General features: G+C 46.7%; 12 non-coding genes and 2 pseudogenes across 12 annotated transcripts; all 14 read right to left on the reverse strand.

The window, feature by feature from the left end:
• Positions 1 to 341: 341 nt before the first annotated feature.
• LOC142697710 (U2 spliceosomal RNA) lies at positions 342 to 532 on the reverse strand. Its single transcript, XR_012865474.1, has one exon. It is a non-coding gene; the product is annotated as a U2 spliceosomal RNA (small nuclear RNA).
• Positions 533 to 1,818: 1,286 nt separating this feature from the next.
• On the reverse strand, positions 1,819 to 2,009 carry LOC142697711 (U2 spliceosomal RNA). The gene has a single exon (XR_012865475.1). It is a non-coding gene; the product is annotated as a U2 spliceosomal RNA (small nuclear RNA).
• A 1,286-nt stretch (positions 2,010 to 3,295) lies between these two features.
• Positions 3,296 to 3,486, reverse strand: LOC142697712 (U2 spliceosomal RNA). Its single transcript, XR_012865476.1, has one exon. It is a non-coding gene; the product is annotated as a U2 spliceosomal RNA (small nuclear RNA).
• A 1,286-nt stretch (positions 3,487 to 4,772) lies between these two features.
• Positions 4,773 to 4,963, reverse strand: LOC142697713 (U2 spliceosomal RNA). The gene has a single exon (XR_012865477.1). It is a non-coding gene; the product is annotated as a U2 spliceosomal RNA (small nuclear RNA).
• A 1,286-nt stretch (positions 4,964 to 6,249) lies between these two features.
• LOC142697715 (U2 spliceosomal RNA) lies at positions 6,250 to 6,440 on the reverse strand. The gene has a single exon (XR_012865479.1). It is a non-coding gene; the product is annotated as a U2 spliceosomal RNA (small nuclear RNA).
• Positions 6,441 to 7,726: 1,286 nt separating this feature from the next.
• Positions 7,727 to 7,918, reverse strand: LOC142697809 (U2 spliceosomal RNA). Its single transcript, XR_012865556.1, has one exon. It is a non-coding gene; the product is annotated as a U2 spliceosomal RNA (small nuclear RNA).
• Positions 7,919 to 14,802: 6,884 nt separating this feature from the next.
• Positions 14,803 to 14,993, reverse strand: LOC142697717 (U2 spliceosomal RNA). Its single transcript, XR_012865480.1, has one exon. It is a non-coding gene; the product is annotated as a U2 spliceosomal RNA (small nuclear RNA).
• Positions 14,994 to 16,327: 1,334 nt separating this feature from the next.
• On the reverse strand, positions 16,328 to 16,518 carry LOC142697718 (U2 spliceosomal RNA). Its single transcript, XR_012865481.1, has one exon. It is a non-coding gene; the product is annotated as a U2 spliceosomal RNA (small nuclear RNA).
• Positions 16,519 to 17,856: 1,338 nt separating this feature from the next.
• LOC142697819 (U2 spliceosomal RNA) lies at positions 17,857 to 18,066 on the reverse strand (annotated as a pseudogene).
• Positions 18,067 to 19,417: 1,351 nt separating this feature from the next.
• LOC142697847 (U2 spliceosomal RNA) lies at positions 19,418 to 19,528 on the reverse strand (annotated as a pseudogene).
• Positions 19,529 to 20,866: 1,338 nt separating this feature from the next.
• Positions 20,867 to 21,057, reverse strand: LOC142697719 (U2 spliceosomal RNA). The gene has a single exon (XR_012865482.1). It is a non-coding gene; the product is annotated as a U2 spliceosomal RNA (small nuclear RNA).
• Positions 21,058 to 22,403: 1,346 nt separating this feature from the next.
• LOC142697720 (U2 spliceosomal RNA) lies at positions 22,404 to 22,594 on the reverse strand. Its single transcript, XR_012865483.1, has one exon. It is a non-coding gene; the product is annotated as a U2 spliceosomal RNA (small nuclear RNA).
• Positions 22,595 to 23,932: 1,338 nt separating this feature from the next.
• LOC142697721 (U2 spliceosomal RNA) lies at positions 23,933 to 24,123 on the reverse strand. Its single transcript, XR_012865484.1, has one exon. It is a non-coding gene; the product is annotated as a U2 spliceosomal RNA (small nuclear RNA).
• Positions 24,124 to 25,459: 1,336 nt separating this feature from the next.
• Positions 25,460 to 25,650, reverse strand: LOC142697722 (U2 spliceosomal RNA). The gene has a single exon (XR_012865485.1). It is a non-coding gene; the product is annotated as a U2 spliceosomal RNA (small nuclear RNA).
• Positions 25,651 to 26,044: the final 394 nt, after the last annotated feature.

The following is a 26,044-nucleotide window of genomic DNA, read 5'->3' on the forward strand; positions in this document are numbered from 1 at the left end:
AATCAGTGGCTGGCTCAGGTGCAGCTCTTTAACTTACCTAGGAGGGAGGGAGGGAGGGAGGGCGGAGAGAAGACAAGGAAGGTGAATGAGCTGTTCCAATGTGAAATGCCGGAAACACAGAAACACAGAAGACACACACACACACACACACAACAAGAGGTGGCAATGTATTCATTAATTGCATTTAATAAATGAGCTCATTATCACACATGACTGTACAAATGCATTGTCCAACAGGTGTTGAAATAATGGGATTAAAAGGGGAGATCCCTTCAGAAAGACAGAAACAATGGCAAAGAGAAAAAACACTTTTGGAATCTGATTTTAGTCAACACATAAGGGAAGGGTGCACCGGTCCTGGAAATACTGCAATACCAGGTCAATGCGTGGAGTGGACAGAGCAAGCTCTATTTCCATCTCCCTGTTCTAAAAATCCATTTAATATATGGTCCCCAGATAGGGGACGTATCAGATATTAAACTGATAAGAACAGATACTACACTTGATCTTAGCCAAAAGGCCGAGAAGCGATAACCCGAGCGGCCCTTGCCTTGCCCGAGCCTGTCCCATACTGCTGTTCACCCCTTGCAGCGATTCAGCCTACTCCTAGGCAATTCCATGGGGCCCTGCAGGCTCACACACATTTACAGCTACTAAGCGGGAGGTGAATAAAGGCCGGAGAGGAAGCCAGACAGGATTTGCTTCTTTTGCTTGCACCACAATGCAGTGCTGAAAGAGGAGGAATCTACATAAAAACGCCTTCCTGGCAACGCCCAAATGCCCTCCTGCCATGCAGATAAACACTGGCAGCGGCAGCAAGTGCATGCCCACAGCCACCCCTTGTTCCTTCACACCTTGTATCAGCTTTAATCCAGTCCTGTGCTGCCTGCTGAGCAGCACTGAACAACACTGCCTGGGCCCAGGCTTTTATCTCTGAGGCAGGCCCCATTATGATGTCAGAAAGCTGGCTCTGGAATCCTGAGGGCTCCACTATGACACGTGCAAAGTTCCGTCTGAACTTTATATAAGACTGTGAGGCTCAGTCAGTCACTCAGTGTTGCCTGAGAGGGCAACACTGCAACAGCCGGCCGCCAGGCTGTCTTTTTTTTGCACATTTATTTGCCTCCAGGAGGCCACAAGAGGGAGACAAGGGACTGCAAAATGGAAAATAGGCATCCACCAACTTTACAGACAACTTCTCTTTGCTCCTACAACCTCCATCCTTGCACAGTTTGTTATTCTTCCAGGTAACATAGTAACAAATCCAAATTGCTGCTCTCTTTGTAGGCAAGCAAGGGTTTGTTGCAACTGCAATTCTTACTTCTTCTTGAAATGTAGGGACGACAGTACATTCCATCACATCCACCTAGTGTACACAGGTAGGTCCATTGTGGCGGGTAGGCGGCTGGCTGCTTTAATGGCTGTTTGCTGTTCCCCTACTCCACTCCACTCCACTATTTGACTGTGGTGCTGCATCAATCAGTGGCTGGCTCAGGTGCAGCTCTTTAACTTACCTAGGAGGGAGGGAGGGAGGGAGGGCGGAGAGAAGACAAGGAAGGTGAATGAGCTGTTCCAATGTGAAATGCCGGAAACACAGAAACACAGAAGACACACACACACACACACACAACAAGAGGTGGCAATGTATTCATTAATTGCATTTAATAAATGAGCTCATTATCACACATGACTGTACAAATGCATTGTCCAACAGGTGTTGAAATAATGGGATTAAAAGGGGAGATCCCTTCAGAAAGACAGAAACAATGGCAAAGAGAAAAAACACTTTTGGAATCTGATTTTAGTCAACACATAAGGGAAGGGTGCACCGGTCCTGGAAATACTGCAATACCAGGTCAATGCGTGGAGTGGACAGAGCAAGCTCTATTTCCATCTCCCTGTTCTAAAAATCCATTTAATATATGGTCCCCAGATAGGGGACGTATCAGATATTAAACTGATAAGAACAGATACTACACTTGATCTTAGCCAAAAGGCCGAGAAGCGATAACCCGAGCGGCCCTTGCCTTGCCCGAGCCTGTCCCATACTGCTGTTCACCCCTTGCAGCGATTCAGCCTACTCCTAGGCAATTCCATGGGGCCCTGCAGGCTCACACACATTTACAGCTACTAAGCGGGAGGTGAATAAAGGCCGGAGAGGAAGCCAGACAGGATTTGCTTCTTTTGCTTGCACCACAATGCAGTGCTGAAAGAGGAGGAATCTACATAAAAACGCCTTCCTGGCAACGCCCAAATGCCCTCCTGCCATGCAGATAAACACTGGCAGCGGCAGCAAGTGCATGCCCACAGCCACCCCTTGTTCCTTCACACCTTGTATCAGCTTTAATCCAGTCCTGTGCTGCCTGCTGAGCAGCACTGAACAACACTGCCTGGGCCCAGGCTTTTATCTCTGAGGCAGGCCCCATTATGATGTCAGAAAGCTGGCTCTGGAATCCTGAGGGCTCCACTATGACACGTGCAAAGTTCCGTCTGAACTTTATATAAGACTGTGAGGCTCAGTCAGTCACTCAGTGTTGCCTGAGAGGGCAACACTGCAACAGCCGGCCGCCAGGCTGTCTTTTTTTTGCACATTTATTTGCCTCCAGGAGGCCACAAGAGGGAGACAAGGGACTGCAAAATGGAAAATAGGCATCCACCAACTTTACAGACAACTTCTCTTTGCTCCTACAACCTCCATCCTTGCACAGTTTGTTATTCTTCCAGGTAACATAGTAACAAATCCAAATTGCTGCTCTCTTTGTAGGCAAGCAAGGGTTTGTTGCAACTGCAATTCTTACTTCTTCTTGAAATGTAGGGACGACAGTACATTCCATCACATCCACCTAGTGTACACAGGTAGGTCCATTGTGGCGGGTAGGCGGCTGGCTGCTTTAATGGCTGTTTGCTGTTCCCCTACTCCACTCCACTCCACTATTTGACTGTGGTGCTGCATCAATCAGTGGCTGGCTCAGGTGCAGCTCTTTAACTTACCTAGGAGGGAGGGAGGGAGGGAGGGCGGAGAGAAGACAAGGAAGGTGAATGAGCTGTTCCAATGTGAAATGCCGGAAACACAGAAACACAGAAGACACACACACACACACACACAACAAGAGGTGGCAATGTATTCATTAATTGCATTTAATAAATGAGCTCATTATCACACATGACTGTACAAATGCATTGTCCAACAGGTGTTGAAATAATGGGATTAAAAGGGGAGATCCCTTCAGAAAGACAGAAACAATGGCAAAGAGAAAAAACACTTTTGGAATCTGATTTTAGTCAACACATAAGGGAAGGGTGCACCGGTCCTGGAAATACTGCAATACCAGGTCAATGCGTGGAGTGGACAGAGCAAGCTCTATTTCCATCTCCCTGTTCTAAAAATCCATTTAATATATGGTCCCCAGATAGGGGACGTATCAGATATTAAACTGATAAGAACAGATACTACACTTGATCTTAGCCAAAAGGCCGAGAAGCGATAACCCGAGCGGCCCTTGCCTTGCCCGAGCCTGTCCCATACTGCTGTTCACCCCTTGCAGCGATTCAGCCTACTCCTAGGCAATTCCATGGGGCCCTGCAGGCTCACACACATTTACAGCTACTAAGCGGGAGGTGAATAAAGGCCGGAGAGGAAGCCAGACAGGATTTGCTTCTTTTGCTTGCACCACAATGCAGTGCTGAAAGAGGAGGAATCTACATAAAAACGCCTTCCTGGCAACGCCCAAATGCCCTCCTGCCATGCAGATAAACACTGGCAGCGGCAGCAAGTGCATGCCCACAGCCACCCCTTGTTCCTTCACACCTTGTATCAGCTTTAATCCAGTCCTGTGCTGCCTGCTGAGCAGCACTGAACAACACTGCCTGGGCCCAGGCTTTTATCTCTGAGGCAGGCCCCATTATGATGTCAGAAAGCTGGCTCTGGAATCCTGAGGGCTCCACTATGACACGTGCAAAGTTCCGTCTGAACTTTATATAAGACTGTGAGGCTCAGTCAGTCACTCAGTGTTGCCTGAGAGGGCAACACTGCAACAGCCGGCCGCCAGGCTGTCTTTTTTTTGCACATTTATTTGCCTCCAGGAGGCCACAAGAGGGAGACAAGGGACTGCAAAATGGAAAATAGGCATCCACCAACTTTACAGACAACTTCTCTTTGCTCCTACAACCTCCATCCTTGCACAGTTTGTTATTCTTCCAGGTAACATAGTAACAAATCCAAATTGCTGCTCTCTTTGTAGGCAAGCAAGGGTTTGTTGCAACTGCAATTCTTACTTCTTCTTGAAATGTAGGGACGACAGTACATTCCATCACATCCACCTAGTGTACACAGGTAGGTCCATTGTGGCGGGTAGGCGGCTGGCTGCTTTAATGGCTGTTTGCTGTTCCCCTACTCCACTCCACTCCACTATTTGACTGTGGTGCTGCATCAATCAGTGGCTGGCTCAGGTGCAGCTCTTTAACTTACCTAGGAGGGAGGGAGGGAGGGAGGGCGGAGAGAAGACAAGGAAGGTGAATGAGCTGTTCCAATGTGAAATGCCGGAAACACAGAAACACAGAAGACACACACACACACACACACAACAAGAGGTGGCAATGTATTCATTAATTGCATTTAATAAATGAGCTCATTATCACACATGACTGTACAAATGCATTGTCCAACAGGTGTTGAAATAATGGGATTAAAAGGGGAGATCCCTTCAGAAAGACAGAAACAATGGCAAAGAGAAAAAACACTTTTGGAATCTGATTTTAGTCAACACATAAGGGAAGGGTGCACCGGTCCTGGAAATACTGCAATACCAGGTCAATGCGTGGAGTGGACAGAGCAAGCTCTATTTCCATCTCCCTGTTCTAAAAATCCATTTAATATATGGTCCCCAGATAGGGGACGTATCAGATATTAAACTGATAAGAACAGATACTACACTTGATCTTAGCCAAAAGGCCGAGAAGCGATAACCCGAGCGGCCCTTGCCTTGCCCGAGCCTGTCCCATACTGCTGTTCACCCCTTGCAGCGATTCAGCCTACTCCTAGGCAATTCCATGGGGCCCTGCAGGCTCACACACATTTACAGCTACTAAGCGGGAGGTGAATAAAGGCCGGAGAGGAAGCCAGACAGGATTTGCTTCTTTTGCTTGCACCACAATGCAGTGCTGAAAGAGGAGGAATCTACATAAAAACGCCTTCCTGGCAACGCCCAAATGCCCTCCTGCCATGCAGATAAACACTGGCAGCGGCAGCAAGTGCATGCCCACAGCCACCCCTTGTTCCTTCACACCTTGTATCAGCTTTAATCCAGTCCTGTGCTGCCTGCTGAGCAGCACTGAACAACACTGCCTGGGCCCAGGCTTTTATCTCTGAGGCAGGCCCCATTATGATGTCAGAAAGCTGGCTCTGGAATCCTGAGGGCTCCACTATGACACGTGCAAAGTTCCGTCTGAACTTTATATAAGACTGTGAGGCTCAGTCAGTCACTCAGTGTTGCCTGAGAGGGCAACACTGCAACAGCCGGCCGCCAGGCTGTCTTTTTTTTGCACATTTATTTGCCTCCAGGAGGCCACAAGAGGGAGACAAGGGACTGCAAAATGGAAAATAGGCATCCACCAACTTTACAGACAACTTCTCTTTGCTCCTACAACCTCCATCCTTGCACAGTTTGTTATTCTTCCAGGTAACATAGTAACAAATCCAAATTGCTGCTCTCTTTGTAGGCAAGCAAGGGTTTGTTGCAACTGCAATTCTTACTTCTTCTTGAAATGTAGGGACGACAGTACATTCCATCACATCCACCTAGTGTACACAGGTAGGTCCATTGTGGCGGGTAGGCGGCTGGCTGCTTTAATGGCTGTTTGCTGTTCCCCTACTCCACTCCACTCCACTATTTGACTGTGGTGCTGCATCAATCAGTGGCTGGCTCAGGTGCAGCTCTTTAACTTACCTAGGAGGGAGGGAGGGAGGGAGGGCGGAGAGAAGACAAGGAAGGTGAATGAGCTGTTCCAATGTGAAATGCCGGAAACACAGAAACACAGAAGACACACACACACACACACACAACAAGAGGTGGCAATGTATTCATTAATTGCATTTAATAAATGAGCTCATTATCACACATGACTGTACAAATGCATTGTCCAACAGGTGTTGAAATAATGGGATTAAAAGGGGAGATCCCTTCAGAAAGACAGAAACAATGGCAAAGAGAAAAAACACTTTTGGAATCTGATTTTAGTCAACACATAAGGGAAGGGTGCACCGGTCCTGGAAATACTGCAATACCAGGTCAATGCGTGGAGTGGACAGAGCAAGCTCTATTTCCATCTCCCTGTTCTAAAAATCCATTTAATATATGGTCCCCAGATAGGGGACGTATCAGATATTAAACTGATAAGAACAGATACTACACTTGATCTTAGCCAAAAGGCCGAGAAGCGATAACCCGAGCGGCCCTTGCCTTGCCCGAGCCTGTCCCATACTGCTGTTCACCCCTTGCAGCGATTCAGCCTACTCCTAGGCAATTCCATGGGGCCCTGCAGGCTCACACACATTTACAGCTACTAAGCGGGAGGTGAATAAAGGCCGGAGAGGAAGCCAGACAGGATTTGCTTCTTTTGCTTGCACCACAATGCAGTGCTGAAAGAGGAGGAATCTACATAAAAACGCCTTCCTGGCAACGCCCAAATGCCCTCCTGCCATGCAGATAAACACTGGCAGCGGCAGCAAGTGCATGCCCACAGCCACCCCTTGTTCCTTCACACCTTGTATCAGCTTTAATCCAGTCCTGTGCTGCCTGCTGAGCAGCACTGAACAACACTGCCTGGGCCCAGGCTTTTATCTCTGAGGCAGGCCCCATTATGATGTCAGAAAGCTGGCTCTGGAATCCTGAGGGCTCCACTATGACACGTGCAAAGTTCCGTCTGAACTTTATATAAGACTGTGAGGCTCAGTCAGTCACTCAGTGTTGCCTGAGAGGGCAACACTGCAACAGCCGGCCGCCAGGCTGTCTTTTTTTTGCACATTTATTTGCCTCCAGGAGGCCACAAGAGGGAGACAAGGGACTGCAAAATGGAAAATAGGCATCCACCAACTTTACAGACAACTTCTCTTTGCTCCTACAACCTCCATCCTTGCACAGTTTGTTATTCTTCCAGGTAACATAGTAACAAATCCAAATTGCTGCTCTCTTTGTAGGCAAGCAAGGGTTTGTTGCAACTGCAATTCTTACTTCTTCTTGAAATGTAGGGACGACAGTACATTCCATCACATCCACCTAGTGTACACAGGTAGGTCCATTGTGGCGGGTAGGCGGCTGGCTGCTTTAATGGCTGTTTGCTGTTCCCCTACTCCACTCCACTCCACTATTTGACTGTGGTGCTGCATCAATCAGTGGCTGGCTCAGGTGCAGCTCTTTAACTTACCTAGGAGGGAGGGAGGGAGGGAGGGCGGAGAGAAGACAAGGAAGGTGAATGAGCTGTTCCAATGTGAAATGCCGGAAACACAGAAACACAGAAGACACACACACACACACACACAACAAGAGGTGGCAATGTATTCATTAATTGCATTTAATAAATGAGCTCATTATCACACATGACTGTACAAATGCATTGTCCAACAGGTGTTGAAATAATGGGATTAAAAGGGGAGATCCCTTCAGAAAGACAGAAACAATGGCAAAGAGAAAAAACACTTTTGGAATCTGATTTTAGTCAACACATAAGGGAAGGGTGCACCGGTCCTGGAAATACTGCAATACCAGGTCAATGCGTGGAGTGGACAGAGCAAGCTCTATTTCCATCTCCCTGTTCTAAAAATCCATTTAATATATGGTCCCCAGATAGGGGACGTATCAGATATTAAACTGATAAGAACAGATAAGGTTTCAACAAAGTTTTTTATTGGCAAAAATAATATATTTTACAGACTTTTTTTAAAATTGAAACCACAAGATAAAATCAACAGCATAATACATGAATATTCATACATTTAAATGAATACAAAAGTAATAATAATAAGACCAGTAATACAGATGTTATAATAAAAGTACAGAACAATAGCAGGATAAAATTTATACAGGGCATAAAAGACATAAAAGAATAAAACCATTTTTATTTACAATGTTATGGTATTCCACATTTGCAAACACCACATGGATGTTGCTTCTTTTACCCCTAGCTGCTTTTTGTCCCTAAGATAATAAATATACATTTCACTTAGGGCATATTTCACACAATTTTTAACGTCAATAAAATCATGTTTAAAAAGCAGAATGTTCCTAACCTTCCAGATGGCATTCTTAAAACAGTTTAAAATGATCCAACAGACCATTTGCTGTTTAAAACTTGGGCAGTTAAAAAGACCATAAAACACGTATTCAAATTTAAGATCTTTAAGACCGCAGGCCCATTTCAGCAATGGGCCTACCTTCCTCCAAACCTCCTGTGCATATGGGCAGTTCCAAAACAGGTGCATTACCGTCTCGTCGTCACCACACCTGTCTCTCGGGCACTTGGCTCTCGCCACCAGTCCTCGCCTATGCTGGAATTCACGAGTAGGGAGGCACTGGTGAACGATTGCCCAGGCAAGGTCCTTGTGCACATTTGCCATAAATTTCCCGAAAACGTTCCGCCACACCACCTTGGACCTTGCCTGTGAGAAATTTGAAACTGCCAGTGTATCCTCCTGCCGCCTACAGGAGAGTGACACTTTTTTCTGGTCCCCCAATATGTCAGGCTCCAATTCTTGGAGACCTAGGAGCCTGACAGTTTTTTCGAGCACCGCATATTGTTTTGGGGGACACAGAAGCACAGGAGAATTCAAAGGGACACGAAACCATCGTTTAAAAATCATGCCCGTAGCGTACTTTAAAAAGTAGCTAAAAATACCATCAGAATTATACATTTTAAAACAGAAGCAAAAGTATTTAATGTAAAAGAAGTTAAAAAGGTTAGGAACATCTCTCCCGCCATTGTCCTTACATCTGTACATAAAATCACGTTTTAGTTTTTCCATTTTGGAACCCCATAAAAACATAAAACAGATCCTGGTCACTTTTTTAATATATAAAATTGTTGGAGGGAAAACCATAGCTACATAAAGCATTATGGGTAATAAAACAGATTTAATTATTAAAACTTTTCCCTCCATGGTGAGATTTCTCAAATTCCACATTAAAACCTTTTTTTCCATTTTGGCAATTACTGAATCCCAATTGGGTCTCCCATCGTTTTCTTGATTAAAAACAATTCCTAAAATTTTTATCTGATCCTGCTGCATGTTAACTCCTGGTGTCACAGAGGAATCCCATACACCAGTATAAAAACAGTCACACTTATCAACGTTTAATTTAAAACTAGAGGCTTCACAAAAAAAGCCGGTGTTCCTCAATGCCCGTCTCATAGAAGCGGCGTCTGGGCATAGGACGGTGGCGTCATCCATATAGCCTAGGATTTTTATCTGGTTCCCCCTTCCTCCAGGTATGGGCACGCCTCTGATGACTTTATCATCTCTTATTAGGGTGAACAGAGGTTCTATGGCACAAATAAAAAGGAGCGGAGACAACGGGCACCCCTGTTTCACCCCTGATAAAAGAGGAACACCTTTAGTTAAAAATCCGTTGATAGAAATTTGGCTAAAACAGGATCGATATAAAAGCTTAATACGTGTTAAAATAATTTCAGGAACAGCCATCTTTTTAAGAACCATAAAAAGATATTCATGGGAGACCCGGTCAAAAGCCTTCTCGAAATCTAAGGATAAAATAGCAAGGCTTTGACCCCTTTCTTTAAAATACCAAATGATGTCACGTAAAATATTCAGGGACTCAGTAATTGACCTCCCAGGTACCCCACATACCTGGTTTGGATGGATTAATTTATGAATAAAAGGTTTAAAACGGATTGTTATTAGTTTAGCTAAAATTTTACAATCAACGTTTAAAAGAGTAATAGGGCGCCAGTTTTTTAACTGGTCCCTCTCACCTTTTTTAAAAATTAAGGACACAATCCCCCTCCTCCAGGAAGGGGGCAGCTCTTCAGTAATAAAAACTTCCTTATACAATAAAAACATGTCATTCTTTAAAATTTCCCAAAAAGCATGATAAAATTCGATGGGCAGACCATCTTCCCCAGGAGCTTTCCCATTAGAAAAACTTTTAAAAGCAAATAAAAGTTCCTCCAAGGTAATATTACGGGATAAAACTTCCTGGTCTAAAATATCTAGCTTGGCATCAAGGGAATTAAGAACATGTTCTAAAAAGGAAGGATCAATATTTTTCTTGTTAAAAAGAGATTGGTAGAAATTAAAAGCAGAATTTAAAATGCCGACCATAGTGGTTTCTCCTTCAAGGTTTAAAATGACATCTCGTTTATCCATTACCTTTTTGAAGAAGAACCGGGAACACTTCTCGCCATCCTCGAGGTGCTTTACATGTGAATTAAAAATTATTTGTTTCCCTTTCTCTTCTATGGCATGTTTTATTTCAGCTTTAAGATTTAAGATATCATCATCAACATCCATACCAATCTCCTTCAATTTAAAAAGTACATGTAAACGTTTATTAAGAACATAAAACCATTGTTTTTTCTCTTTTGCTTTCTTCTTACCTGCTCGAATAAAAAAAGCTCTGATTTTGGGTTTAATGCCCTCCCACCAGTGTAGCATAGGCTGACTGGGCGCTCTATGGGACTGCCAACACTGGTAGGTCCGCACAAACTCCTCTTTAATGATGGGGTCCTCCAGGAGTGTGGTGTTTAGTCTCCAGGGACCCCTACAAGCTTTTTGCTCTCCCTCTAGCTCCAGGTGCACTGAAAGGAGCTTGTGATCAGATAAAATATTTGTTAAAAGCAAACATTTTTTGGGAATAAAACTATTAGAAGTGAAAATAAAATCAATTCTGGAGCTCACTCTTCCATTGGACCAGGTGGGGCCTGGGTCCGCAGGCAAGAGTTCCCTCCAGCAATCTTTCAATTTAAAATCACCAATAAAATTCTTGAGCAGGTAAGAAGTACGGTCAATTTTTCGATTAAAATCCCCACCCTGCCGGTGTTCTCCATCTCGCACACAGTTAAAATCACCACCCACCAGCAGGGGGGTAGACCCAACACAAAACAATGGTAAAATCTCTAATAGTTCTGCCCTCTCCTGTTTGGTAGGAGGGGCATAAACGTTTAAAACACGAATTAAAATTCCATTAAAAAGCAAATGTATTAAAATAGCTCTGCCGGGCATGATTTCAGTCACTGTTTGGATGGAGATAAAACGACCTCGGCAGAGCAATCCAACCCCCGCAGAGCGACAGTCATTTCCACCAGACCAGACTGAGGGGCCTAGTTTCCAGTCCATCTTTAAATCTTGATATTCCAAGTCATTAGGGATTCCACATTCTTGAAGCAGGCAAAGGTCAAAGTCCACAGTCTCTAAAAATGAAAATAAAGCAGTCCTGCGGACAGGGCTCTTTAGGGACCTCACATTTAGTGAGGCGACTTTGATAGGAACCAACATAGTCTTAGTTGAGGTCAGGGTCCGAACCAGAAGAGTCGTACTCGGAGATCAGCTGCGAGTCTGGACCCCCTTTTTGAGGGGTCAATAAATCTTGGATGTTGGTAGGGTCAGAGCCAGATACGTGGGCGGCTCCAACCCCCACACTGCTCTCATCCGAACTCCGATAGGCAGCTTTCCTCCGAACTCCGGACTCCTCTTCCTCTCGCTGTCTCTTTGCAGAATGGCTCCTATCCATCTCCTCGAAGTCGCTCTCACCCATCTCTGGCCCCTGGCTGAAGATATCGCTGATGTCCTTCCTGGGCAGCTGCACAGGGGCCTGTGAGGTCCCATCACTCTTGGCAACCTTTGCCTGCTTACGGGGAGCCTTCATCGCAAGCCCCTCCACAACCGCAGTGGAGGAACTTTGCTCCGACCCCCCCGTTGACCGGAAATGGTCAAAACGAGGCTCCAATCCAGCATATTTTAGGGTTTTCTTAATGGAGCCCTCGTCTGACACAGAGTGTCTCCGCTCCATGCCCACACTCTTGGGACAGGCGTCAGGTCCTACTGCAGAACCTACGGAGCCACGACGCCTGTCGCTAACCACTGCCTCAACAGGGTCCACTGCAGGCGGAGCAGAGGACCTGTTTGCAGAGGTGCCGGTCAACTTATGTCCAGCAGAGTCAGAATTCCTCCTGCTCTGCCTGGACCCGGTGGAATCCCTATGGCCGTCCCTCGAGGCTGACATCGGTGGGCCCCCCGATGGAGCTGTGAAGGACTTTGGCCTGGACCCCTCAGTCGTCAATGCTCGTTTTGGGGCATTACCAGCGGCGTCTGCACATGTTGCAAACTGCCGCTCTGGCCCTGGTCTGGGTGGCCCAGATTTCGCTCTGCGGGGGCAATCTTTAAAAGCATGCCCAGTCATGCCGCACAGATTGCACAACACCTCGGAACTGCATTTTGCCGCTACGTGTCCAACCTGGCCACACCTGTTACACTGCACCACATGGGGCCGGTCACAATGTTCTCTGGTGTGGCCATATCTCAAGCAGTTCCGGCAGGCTATTGGCATCTGGGGGTAAAATAGGAATCCTCGATTCTTCCCAATGGCAAAGTTCTGGGGTGGGTGATGTAAGCCTCCAATGCCATTGGGATCCTGGCGGAACTTCACCCAATATTTTCTTTTGCCATTCCAGAAGCTCTGGGTGTTCAAGATTTTATGTGAGAAGCGGACCTCCCTGCAGTAACGACTGAGGAAGGTTTCAATGTCACACTCTGAGACAAATGGACTGAACATGCACATCACGAGCGGGACTTCTTCCTCCCCGTAGAGGAATAAAAAGTTCAGTCCATTTAGCCGCTCCTCACTCTGGTCCGCATCAGACAATCTTTTGTGCATGTTGTCGCAACATGCCGCGGCCGTAAAGGATACGGTGTACCGACCGCGGCTTTCCTGGTCGTTGAGACACAGGATGTCCGCCCGCTTGAGCCCCAGGAAGTCCAGCAGAATCACCTCCACAATGAAGCGAAGGTTCTTCCGCTGGCGATGGCCTTCTTCCACCTCGATGCGGACGGACTGGCGCAACCGGGTGTCCCCGGATGCAAATCCAAATGTAAATGGCATTTTCAGTGCCTGGGGGCTAAGCCTGTCCCTTATAGCAGCAAGGGCTCAGATTCCACAATTAAGTGGAACCCTCCCCCAAGGCCAAGGATTAGGGTACCCCAGACACCTACGAAGCCCGATAAACGCCCTCGGAACGCTCTTAGAAAAACGCCTCAAGGCCGGTTGACCTCTTGGGTAAGGCGCGATCGCAACTCGTTGTCCGGGGGCTAAGCCCACTCCCCAAATAGCAGCAAGGGGGTGAAGTCTCTCTGTGAAAAGAGACGATCCCCCAAGGCCAAGGAGCAGGGTACCCCGGACACCTCCCAACAAAACCAGATGCAGAAATACTACACCTGATCTTGCCAAAAGGCCGAGAAGCGATAACCCGAGCGGCCCTTGCCTTGCCCGAGCCTGTCCCATACTGCTGTTCACCCCTTGCAGCGATTGATTCAGCCTACTCCTAGGCAATTCCATGGGGCCCTGCAGGCTCACACACATTTACAGCTACTAAGCGGGAGGGAGGTGAATAAAGGCCGGAGAGGAAGCTACACAGGATTTGCTTCTTTTGCTTGCACCACAATGCAGTGCTGAAAGAGGAGGAATCTACATAAAAACGCCTTCCTGGCAACGCCCAAATGCCCTCCTGCCATGCAGATAAACACTGGCAGCGGCAGCAAGTGCATGCCCACAGCCACCCCTTGTTCCTTCACACCTTGTATCAGCTGTAATCCAGTCCAGTCCAGTCCAGTGCTGCCTGCTGAGCAGCACTGACCAACACTGCCTGGGCCCAGGCTTTTATCTCTGAGGCAGGCCCCATTATGATGTCAGAAAGCTGGCTCTGGAATCCTGAGGGCTCCACTATGACACGTGCAAAGTTCCGTCTGAACTTTATATAAGACGGTGCGGCTCAGTCAGTCACTCAGTGTTGCCTGAGAGGGCAACACTGCAACAGCCGGCCGCCAGGCTGTCTTTTTTTTGCACATTTATTTGCCTCCAGGAGGCCACAAGAGGGAGACAAGGGACTGCAAAATGGAAAATAGGCATCCACCAACTTTACAGACAACTTCTCTTTGCTCCTACAACCTCCATCCTTGCACAGTTTGTTATTCTTCCAGGTAACATAGTAACAAATCCAAATTGCTGCTCTCTTTGTAGGCAAGCAAGGGTTTGTTGCAACTGCAATTCTTACTTCTTCTTGGAAATGTAGGGACGACAGTACATTCCATCACATCCATCTAGTGTACACAGGTAGGTCCATTGTGGCGGGCGGGCTGCTTTAATGGCTGTTTGCTGTTCCCCCTACTCCACTCCACTATTTGACTGTGGTGCTGCATCAATCAATCAGTGGCTGGCTCAGGTGCAGCTCTTTAACCTACCTAAAAGGGAGGGCGGAGAGAAGACAAGGAAGGTGAATGAGCTGTTCCAATGTGAAATGCCGGAAACACAGAAACACAGAAGACACACACACACACACACACACACACACACACACACACACACACACACACACACACACACACACACAACAAGAGGTGGCAATGTATTAATTAATTGCATTTAATAAATGAGCTCATTATCACACATGACTGTACAAATGCATTGTCCAACAGGTGTTGAAATAATGGGATTAAAAGGGGAGATCCCATCAGAAAGACAAAAACAATAGCAAACACAAATAGCACTTTTGGAATCTGATTTTAGTCAACACATAAGGGAAGGGTGCACCGGTCCTGGAAATACTGCAATACCAGGTCAATGCGTGGAGTGGACAGAGCAAGCTCTATTTCCATCTCCCTGTTCTAAAAATCCATTTAATATATGGTCCCCAGATAGGGGACGTATCAGATATTAAACTGATAAGAACAGATACTACACTTGATCTTAGCCAAAAGGCCGAGAAGCGATAACCCGAGCGGCCCTTGCCTTGCCCGAGCCTGTCCCATACTGCTGTTCACCCCTTGCAGCGATTGATTCAGCCTACTCCTAGGCAATTCCATGGGGCCCTGCAGGCTCACACACATTTACAGCTACTAAGCGGGAGGGAGGTGAATAAAGGCCGGAGAGGAAGCTACACAGGATTTGCTTCTTTTGCTTGCACCACAATGCAGTGCTGAAAGAGGAGGAATCTACATAAAAACGCCTTCCTGGCAACGCCCAAATGCCCTCCTGCCATGCAGATAAACACTGGCAGCGGCAGCAAGTGCATGCCCACAGCCACCCCTTGTTCCTTCACACCTTGTATCAGCTGTAATCCAGTCCAGTCCAGTCCAGTGCTGCCTGCTGAGCAGCACTGACCAACACTGCCTGGGCCCAGGCTTTTATCTCTGAGGCAGGCCCCATTATGATGTCAGAAAGCTGGCTCTGGAATCCTGAGGGCTCCACTATGACACGTGCAAAGTTCCGTCTGAACTTTATATAAGACGGTGCGGCTCAGTCAGTCACTCAGTGTTGCCTGAGAGGGCAACACTGCAACAGCCGGCCGCCAGGCTGTCTTTTTTTTGCACATTTATTTGCCTCCAGGAGGCCACAAGAGGGAGACAAGGGACTGCAAAATGGAAAATAGGCATCCACCAACTTTACAGACAACTTCTCTTTGCTCCTACAACCTCCATCCTTGCACAGTTTGTTATTCTTCCAGGTAACATAGTAACAAATCCAAATTGCTGCTCTCTTTGTAGGCAAGCAAGGGTTTGTTGCAACTGCAATTCTTACTTCTTCTTGGAAATGTAGGGACGACAGTACATTCCATCACATCCATCTAGTGTACACAGGTAGGTCCATTGTGGCGGGCGGGCTGCTTTAATGGCTGTTTGCTGTTCCCCCTACTCCACTCCACTATTTGACTGTGGTGCTGCATCAATCAATCAGTGGCTGGCTCAGGTGCAGCTCTTTAACCTACCTAAAAGGGAGGGCGGAGAGAAGACAAGGAAGGTGAATGAGCTGTTCCAATGTGAAATGCCGGAAACACAGAAACACAGAAGACACACACACACACACACACACACACACACACACACACACACACACACACACACACACACACACACACAACAAGAGGTGGCAATGTATTAATTAATTGCATTTAATAAATGAGCTCATTATCACACATGACTGTACAAATGCATTGTCCAACAGGTGTTGAAATAATGGGATTAAAAGGGGAGATCCCATCAGAAAGACAAAAACAATAGCAAACACAAATAGCACTTTTGGAATCTGATTTTAGTCAACACATAAGGGAAGGGTGCACCGGTCCTGGAAATACTGCAATACCAGGTCAATGCGTGGAGTGGACAGAGCAAGCTCTATTTCCATCTCCCTGTTCTAAAAATCCATTTAATATATGGTCCCCAGATAGGGGACGTATCAGATATTAAACTGATAAGAACAGATACTACACTTGATCTTAGCCAAAAGGCCGAGAAGCGATAACCCGAGCGGCCCTTGCCTTGCCCGAGCCTGTCCCATACTGCTGTTCACCCCTTGCAGCGATTGATTCAGCCTACTCCTAGGCAATTCCATGGGGCCCTGCAGGCTCACACACATTTACAGCTACTAAGCGGGAGGGAGGTGAATAAAGGCCGGAGAGGAAGCTACACAGGATTTGCTTCTTTTGCTTGCACCACAATGCAGTGCTGAAAGAGGAGGAATCTACATAAAAACGCCTTCCTGGCAACGCCCAAATGCCCTCCTGCCATGCAGATAAACACTGGCAGCGGCAGCAAGTGCATGCCCACAGCCACCCCTTGTTCCTTCACACCTTGTATCAGCTGTAATCCAGTCCAGTCCAGTCCAGTGCTGCCTGCTGAGCAGCACTGACCAACACTGCCTGGGCCCAGGCTTTTATCTCTGAGGCAGGCCCCATTATGATGTCAGAAAGCTGGCTCTGGAATCCTGAGGGCTCCACTATGACACGTGCAAAGTTCCGTCTGAACTTTATATAAGACGGTGCGGCTCAGTCAGTCACTCAGTGTTGCCTGAGAGGGCAACACTGCAACAGCCGGCCGCCAGGCTGTCTTTTTTTTGCACATTTATTTGCCTCCAGGAGGCCACAAGAGGGAGACAAGGGACTGCAAAATGGAAAATAGGCATCCACCAACTTTACAGACAACTTCTCTTTGCTCCTACAACCTCCATCCTTGCACAGTTTGTTATTCTTCCAGGTAACATAGTAACAAATCCAAATTGCTGCTCTCTTTGTAGGCAAGCAAGGGTTTGTTGCAACTGCAATTCTTACTTCTTCTTGGAAATGTAGGGACGACAGTACATTCCATCACATCCATCTAGTGTACACAGGTAGGTCCATTGTGGCGGGCGGGCTGCTTTAATGGCTGTTTGCTGTTCCCCCTACTCCACTCCACTATTTGACTGTGGTGCTGCATCAATCAATCAGTGGCTGGCTCAGGTGCAGCTCTTTAACCTACCTAAAAGGGAGGGCGGAGAGAAGACAAGGAAGGTGAATGAGCTGTTCCAATGTGAAATGCCGGAAACACAGAAACACAGAAGACACACACACACACACACACACACACACACACACACACACACACACACACACACACACACACACACACACACAACAAGAGGTGGCAATGTATTAATTAATTGCATTTAATAAATGAGCTCATTATCACACATGACTGTACAAATGCATTGTCCAACAGGTGTTGAAATAATGGGATTAAAAGGGGAGATCCCATCAGAAAGACAAAAACAATAGCAAACACAAATAGCACTTTTGGAATCTGATTTTAGTCAACACATAAGGGAAGGGTGCACCGGTCCTGGAAATACTGCAATACCAGGTCAATGCGTGGAGTGGACAGAGCAAGCTCTATTTCCATCTCCCTGTTCTAAAAATCCATTTAATATATGGTCCCCAGATAGGGGACGTATCAGATATTAAACTGATAAGAACAGATTTTTTTTTTTTTTTTTTTTTTTTTTTAATTCATTCAGATCACGTCTTAAAAATCATAAAATTCAAAATAAAAAAGACTTAGATCATCACAATGAAAACTGAAAACGTACAATTAATTTTTGTTTTCCTCTTTCCCTTTTTTTTTCTTAAGAAATCAAAAAAACATTCCTTTTTTAACAGCAATAGTTCCTAACATATCCACTAGATGTTCCTGCAAATCATTACCATCCCACTCACAGTTTACAATGCACGTTAACCACGTTGGCACACCATACCTTTCAAGAAACCCTGGTAAATTTTCTCTTACACAGAGCCGCACCCTCCTCCGCATTTTTTCAAAATTAATTTTACTACGTAACTGCTCTACTTCTTCCAATAACCTGTCTCTTTCTGCTCTTTCCTCTTCTGAAATGACACTTTTTTTCTTTCTCTCTGCTTTTTTCCTTTTTTTCTCATCACTTTGCCCACTTCCTTCCAATTTGTGAAGCTTGCCTTCTTCCAAACTAACTTCCGCTTCCTTTCTTTTGACTATCTTCTTATTTTCCTCTTGTACCTCACGTTTGCTTTTCTTTGGGCACGATTTGAATATGTGCCCCTCCTCTCCACACATATTACATACTTTCCCTTTCTGACATTCATTATACTTATGTCCCTCTTGCAGACATTTTGTACACATTACTTTCTCACAGGCTTCTCTCTCATGACCATACTCTTTACAATTCAAACAAAACATATCCATTCCAAGAAAAAATAAATTTCCACACGCACTTCCAATCTTGAACCGCGCTGGAGGAAACAATAGGTTTCTAGATTCACCAATTCTCACAAATTTACAAAGAAATTTCCACTTCCCAGTCCAAAATCCAAAAGGGTTAAACACTTTCCCCTTTCCCACCACCTCCTCACAAAACTTATTGAGAAATAACTTAATGTCCTCTTCATCCACGTAAGGCGAAAACATTTTTACAACCACCAACTTTTTGTTTGGCACAAAATGTGGTGTTACCTTCACACCCACAAGTCTTGGGTCCCTTTTACCTTCCTTCAAGCGTTCTAAAAAGACAGCATAAATTTCTTCTGTGGCGAAGGTAACGTCAAAGCACCCTCTCCTCGGATAGTCCATCACCGCCAAAATGCATGATCTCTCCAGCTGAAAGAAATCCAACAAAAGAACCTTTGTGATGAACTCCAGATCCTTCCTTTGTCGCTCAGATTCCTCCACGAAAAACCGGACAGCATTCCTGGTACGCATATATTCGGGAATTTCCTCCATCCTGCTCCAAACGAATTCCAGCAATCTCCAAAGAATACCTTCAGTACCGAAGTACCAGGCAGGTGATCGCTCCCCGTTGCCCTGGACTAATCCTCCTCCCCAATAGCAGCAGAGGGGTGAAGTCTCTCCTAAGAGAAACGATCCCCCCAGGCCAAGGAAAAGGGTACCAGGGCACCTCCTGACCAAGAAACAAGGCAATACCCTAAAGTACTACACTTGATCTTAGCCAAAAGGCCGAGAAGCGATAACCCGAGCGGCCCTTGCCTTGCCCGAGCCTGTCCCATACTGCTGTTCACCCCTTGCAGCGATTGATTCAGCCTACTCCTAGGCAATTCCATGGGGCCCTGCAGGCTCACACACATTTACAGCTACTAAGCGGGAGGGAGGTGAATAAAGGCCGGAGAGGAAGCTACACAGGATTTGCTTCTTTTGCTTGCACCACAATGCAGTGCTGAAAGAGGAGGAATCTACATAAAAACGCCTTCCTGGCAACGCCCAAATGCCCTCCTGCCATGCAGATAAACACTGGCAGCGGCAGCAAGTGCATGCCCACAGCCACCCCTTGTTCCTTCACACCTTGTATCAGCTGTAATCCAGTCCAGTCCAGTCCAGTGCTGCCTGCTGAGCAGCACTGACCAACACTGCCTGGGCCCAGGCTTTTATCTCTGAGGCAGGCCCCATTATGATGTCAGAAAGCTGGCTCTGGAATCCTGAGGGCTCCACTATGACACGTGCAAAGTTCCGTCTGAACTTTATATAAGACGGTGCGGCTCAGTCAGTCACTCAGTGTTGCCTGAGAGGGCAACACTGCAACAGCCGGCCGCCAGGCTGTCTTTTTTTTGCACATTTATTTGCCTCCAGGAGGCCACAAGAGGGAGACAAGGGACTGCAAAATGGAAAATAGGCATCCACCAACTTTACAGACAACTTCTCTTTGCTCCTACAACCTCCATCCTTGCACAGTTTGTTATTCTTCCAGGTAACATAGTAACAAATCCAAATTGCTGCTCTCTTTGTAGGCAAGCAAGGGTTTGTTGCAACTGCAATTCTTACTTCTTCTTGGAAATGTAGGGACGACAGTACATTCCATCACATCCATCTAGTGTACACAGGTAGGTCCATTGTGGCGGGCGGGCTGCTTTAATGGCTGTTTGCTGTTCCCCCTACTCCACTCCACTATTTGACTGTGGTGCTGCATCAATCAATCAGTGGCTGGCTCAGGTGCAGCTCTTTAACCTACCTAAAAGGGAGGGCGGAGAGAAGACAAGGAAGGTGAATGAGCTGTTCCAATGTGAAATGCCGGAAACACAGAAACACAGAAGACACACACACACACACACACACACACACACACACACACACACACACACACACACACACACACACACACACACAACAAGAGGTGGCAATGTATTAATTAATTGCATTTAATAAATGAGCTCATTATCACACATGACTGTACAAATGCATTGTCCAACAGGTGTTGAAATAATGGGATTAAAAGGGGAGATCCCATCAGAAAGACAAAAACAATAGCAAACACAAATAGCACTTTTGGAATCTGATTTTAGTCAACACATAAGGGAAGGGTGCACCGGTCCTGGAAATACTGCAATACCAGGTCAATGCGTGGAGTGGACAGAGCAAGCTCTATTTCCATCTCCCTGTTCTAAAAATCCATTTAATATATGGTCCCCAGATAGGGGACGTATCAGATATTAAACTGATAAGAACAGATACTACACTTGATCTTAGCCAAAAGGCCGAGAAGCGATAACCCGAGCGGCCCTTGCCTTGCCCGAGCCTGTCCCATACTGCTGTTCACCCCTTGCAGCGATTGATTCAGCCTACTCCTAGGCAATTCCATGGGGCCCTGCAGGCTCACACACATTTACAGCTACTAAGCGGGAGGGAGGTGAATAAAGGCCGGAGAGGAAGCTACACAGGATTTGCTTCTTTTGCTTGCACCACAATGCAGTGCTGAAAGAGGAGGAATCTACATAAAAACGCCTTCCTGGCAACGCCCAAATGCCCTCCTGCCATGCAGATAAACACTGGCAGCGGCAGCAAGTGCATGCCCACAGCCACCCCTTGTTCCTTCACACCTTGTATCAGCTGTAATCCAGTCCAGTCCAGTCCAGTGCTGCCTGCTGAGCAGCACTGACCAACACTGCCTGGGCCCAGGCTTTTATCTCTGAGGCAGGCCCCATTATGATGTCAGAAAGCTGGCTCTGGAATCCTGAGGGCTCCACTATGACACGTGCAAAGTTCCGTCTGAACTTTATATAAGACGGTGCGGCTCAGTCAGTCACTCAGTGTTGCCTGAGAGGGCAACACTGCAACAGCCGGCCGCCAGGCTGTCTTTTTTTTGCACATTTATTTGCCTCCAGGAGGCCACAAGAGGGAGACAAGGGACTGCAAAATGGAAAATAGGCATCCACCAACTTTACAGACAACTTCTCTTTGCTCCTACAACCTCCATCCTTGCACAGTTTGTTATTCTTCCAGGTAACATAGTAACAAATCCAAATTGCTGCTCTCTTTGTAGGCAAGCAAGGGTTTGTTGCAACTGCAATTCTTACTTCTTCTTGGAAATGTAGGGACGACAGTACATTCCATCACATCCATCTAGTGTACACAGGTAGGTCCATTGTGGCGGGCGGGCTGCTTTAATGGCTGTTTGCTGTTCCCCCTACTCCACTCCACTATTTGACTGTGGTGCTGCATCAATCAATCAGTGGCTGGCTCAGGTGCAGCTCTTTAACCTACCTAAAAGGGAGGGCGGAGAGAAGACAAGGAAGGTGAATGAGCTGTTCCAATGTGAAATGCCGGAAACACAGAAACACAGAAGACACACACACACACACACACACACACACACACACACACACACACACACACACACACACACACACACACACACACACACACAACAAGAGGTGGCAATGTATTAATTAATTGCATTTAATAAATGAGCTCATTATCACACATGACTGTACAAATGCATTGTCCAACAGGTGTTGAAATAATGGGATTAAAAGGGGAGATCCCATCAGAAAGACAAAAACAATAGCAAACACAAATAGCACTTTTGGAATCTGATTTTAGTCAACACATAAGGGAAGGGTGCACCGGTCCTGGAAATACTGCAATACCAGGTCAATGCGTGGAGTGGACAGAGCAAGCTCTATTTCCATCTCCCTGTTCTAAAAATCCATTTAATATATGGTCCCCAGATAGGGGACGTATCAGATATTAAACTGATAAGAACAGATACTACACTTGATCTTAGCCAAAAGGCCGAGAAGCGATAACCCGAGCGGCCCTTGCCTTGCCCGAGCCTGTCCCATACTGCTGTTCACCCCTTGCAGCGATTGATTCAGCCTACTCCTAGGCAATTCCATGGGGCCCTGCAGGCTCACACACATTTACAGCTACTAAGCGGGAGGGAGGTGAATAAAGGCCGGAGAGGAAGCTACACAGGATTTGCTTCTTTTGCTTGCACCACAATGCAGTGCTGAAAGAGGAGGAATCTACATAAAAACGCCTTCCTGGCAACGCCCAAATGCCCTCCTGCCATGCAGATAAACACTGGCAGCGGCAGCAAGTGCATGCCCACAGCCACCCCTTGTTCCTTCACACCTTGTATCAGCTGTAATCCAGTCCAGTCCAGTCCAGTGCTGCCTGCTGAGCAGCACTGACCAACACTGCCTGGGCCCAGGCTTTTATCTCTGAGGCAGGCCCCATTATGATGTCAGAAAGCTGGCTCTGGAATCCTGAGGGCTCCACTATGACACGTGCAAAGTTCCGTCTGAACTTTATATAAGACGGTGCGGCTCAGTCAGTCACTCAGTGTTGCCTGAGAGGGCAACACTGCAACAGCCGGCCGCCAGGCTGTCTTTTTTTTGCACATTTATTTGCCTCCAGGAGGCCACAAGAGGGAGACAAGGGACTGCAAAATGGAAAATAGGCATCCACCAACTTTACAGACAACTTCTCTTTGCTCCTACAACCTCCATCCTTGCACAGTTTGTTATTCTTCCAGGTAACATAGTAACAAATCCAAATTGCTGCTCTCTTTGTAGGCAAGCAAGGGTTTGTTGCAACTGCAATTCTTACTTCTTCTTGGAAATGTAGGGACGACAGTACATTCCATCACATCCATCTAGTGTACACAGGTAGGTCCATTGTGGCGGGCGGGCTGCTTTAATGGCTGTTTGCTGTTCCCCCTACTCCACTCCACTATTTGACTGTGGTGCTGCATCAATCAATCAGTGGCTGGCTCAGGTGCAGCTCTTTAACCTACCTAAAAGGGAGGGCGGAGAGAAGACAAGGAAGGTGAATGAGCTGTTCCAATGTGAAATGCCGGAAACACAGAAACACAGAAGACACACACACACACACACACACACACACACACACACACACACACACACACACACACACACACACACACACACAACAAGAGGTGGCAATGTATTAATTAATTGCATTTAATAAATGAGCTCATTATCACACATGACTGTACAAATGCATTGTCCAACAGGTGTTGAAATAATGGGATTAAAAGGGGAGATCCCATCAGAAAGACAAAAACAATAGCAAACACAAATAGCACTTTTGGAATCTGATTTTAGTCAACACATAAGGGAAGGGTGCACCGGTCCTGGAAATACTGCAATACCAGGTCAATGCGTGGAGTGGACAGAGCAAGCTCTATTTCCATCTCCCTGTTCTAAAAATCCATTTAATATATGGTCCCCAGATAGGGGACGTATCAGATATTAAACTGATAAGAACAGATACTACACTTGATCTTAGCCAAAAGGCCGAGAAGCGATAACCCGAGCGGCCCTTGCCTTGCCCGAGCCTGTCCCATACTGCTGTTCACCCCTTGCAGCGATTGATTCAGCCTACTCCTAGGCAATTCCATGGGGCCCTGCAGGCTCACACACATTTACAGCTACTAAGCGGGAGGGAGGTGAATAAAGGCCGGAGAGGAAGCTACACAGGATTTGCTTCTTTTGCTTGCACCACAATGCAGTGCTGAAAGAGGAGGAATCTACATAAAAACGCCTTCCTGGCAACGCCCAAATGCCCTCCTGCCATGCAGATAAACACTGGCAGCGGCAGCAAGTGCATGCCCACAGCCACCCCTTGTTCCTTCACACCTTGTATCAGCTGTAATCCAGTCCAGTCCAGTCCAGTGCTGCCTGCTGAGCAGCACTGACCAACACTGCCTGGGCCCAGGCTTTTATCTCTGAGGCAGGCCCCATTATGATGTCAGAAAGCTGGCTCTGGAATCCTGAGGGCTCCACTATGACACGTGCAAAGTTCCGTCTGAACTTTATATAAGACGGTGCGGCTCAGTCAGTCACTCAGTGTTGCCTGAGAGGGCAACACTGCAACAGCCGGCCGCCAGGCTGTCTTTTTTTTGCACATTTATTTGCCTCCAGGAGGCCACAAGAGGGAGACAAGGGACTGCAAAATGGAAAATAGGCATCCACCAACTTTACAGACAACTTCTCTTTGCTCCTACAACCTCCATCCTTGCACAGTTTGTTATTCTTCCAGGTAACATAGTAACAAATCCAAATTGCTGCTCTCTTTGTAGGCAAGCAAGGGTTTGTTGCAACTGCAATTCTTACTTCTTCTTGGAAATGTAGGGACGACAGTACATTCCATCACATCCATCTAGTGTACACAGGTAGGTCCATTGTGGCGGGCGGGCTGCTTTAATGGCTGTTTGCTGTTCCCCCTACTCCACTCCACTATTTGACTGTGGTGCTGCATCAATCAATCAGTGGCTGGCTCAGGTGCAGCTCTTTAACCTACCTAAAAGGGAGGGCGGAGAGAAGACAAGGAAGGTGAATGAGCTGTTCCAATGTGAAATGCCGGAAACACAGAAACACAGAAGACACACACACACACACACACACACACACACACACACACACACACACACACACACACACACACACACACACAACAAGAGGTGGCAATGTATTAATTAATTGCATTTAATAAATGAGCTCATTATCACACATGACTGTACAAATGCATTGTCCAACAGGTGTTGAAATAATGGGATTAAAAGGGGAGATCCCATCAGAAAGACAAAAACAATAGCAAACACAAATAGCACTTTTGGAATCTGATTTTAGTCAACACATAAGGGAAGGGTGCACCGGTCCTGGAAATACTGCAATACCAGGTCAATGCGTGGAGTGGACAGAGCAAGCTCTATTTCCATCTCCCTGTTCTAAAAATCCATTTAATATATGGTCCCCAGATAGGGGACGTATCAGATATTAAACTGATAAGAACAGATACTACACTTGATCTTAGCCAAAAGGCCGAGAAGCGATAACCCGAGCGGCCCTTGCCTTGCCCGAGCCTGTCCCATACTGCTGTTCACCCCTTGCAGCGATTGATTCAGCCTACTCCTAGGCAATTCCATGGGGCCCTGCAGGCTCACACACATTTACAGCTACTAAGCGGGAGGGAGGTGAATAAAGGCCGGAGAGGAAGCTACACAGGATTTGCTTCTTTTGCTTGCACCACAATGCAGTGCTGAAAGAGGAGGAATCTACATAAAAACGCCTTCCTGGCAACGCCCAAATGCCCTCCTGCCATGCAGATAAACACTGGCAGCGGCAGCAAGTGCATGCCCACAGCCACCCCTTGTTCCTTCACACCTTGTATCAGCTGTAATCCAGTCCAGTCCAGTCCAGTGCTGCCTGCTGAGCAGCACTGACCAAC

The sequence above is a fragment of the Rhinoderma darwinii genome (genome assembly GCF_050947455.1).
Source record: "Rhinoderma darwinii isolate aRhiDar2 chromosome 5 unlocalized genomic scaffold, aRhiDar2.hap1 SUPER_5_unloc_9, whole genome shotgun sequence".
NCBI lineage: Eukaryota > Metazoa > Chordata > Amphibia > Anura > Rhinodermatidae > Rhinoderma > Rhinoderma darwinii.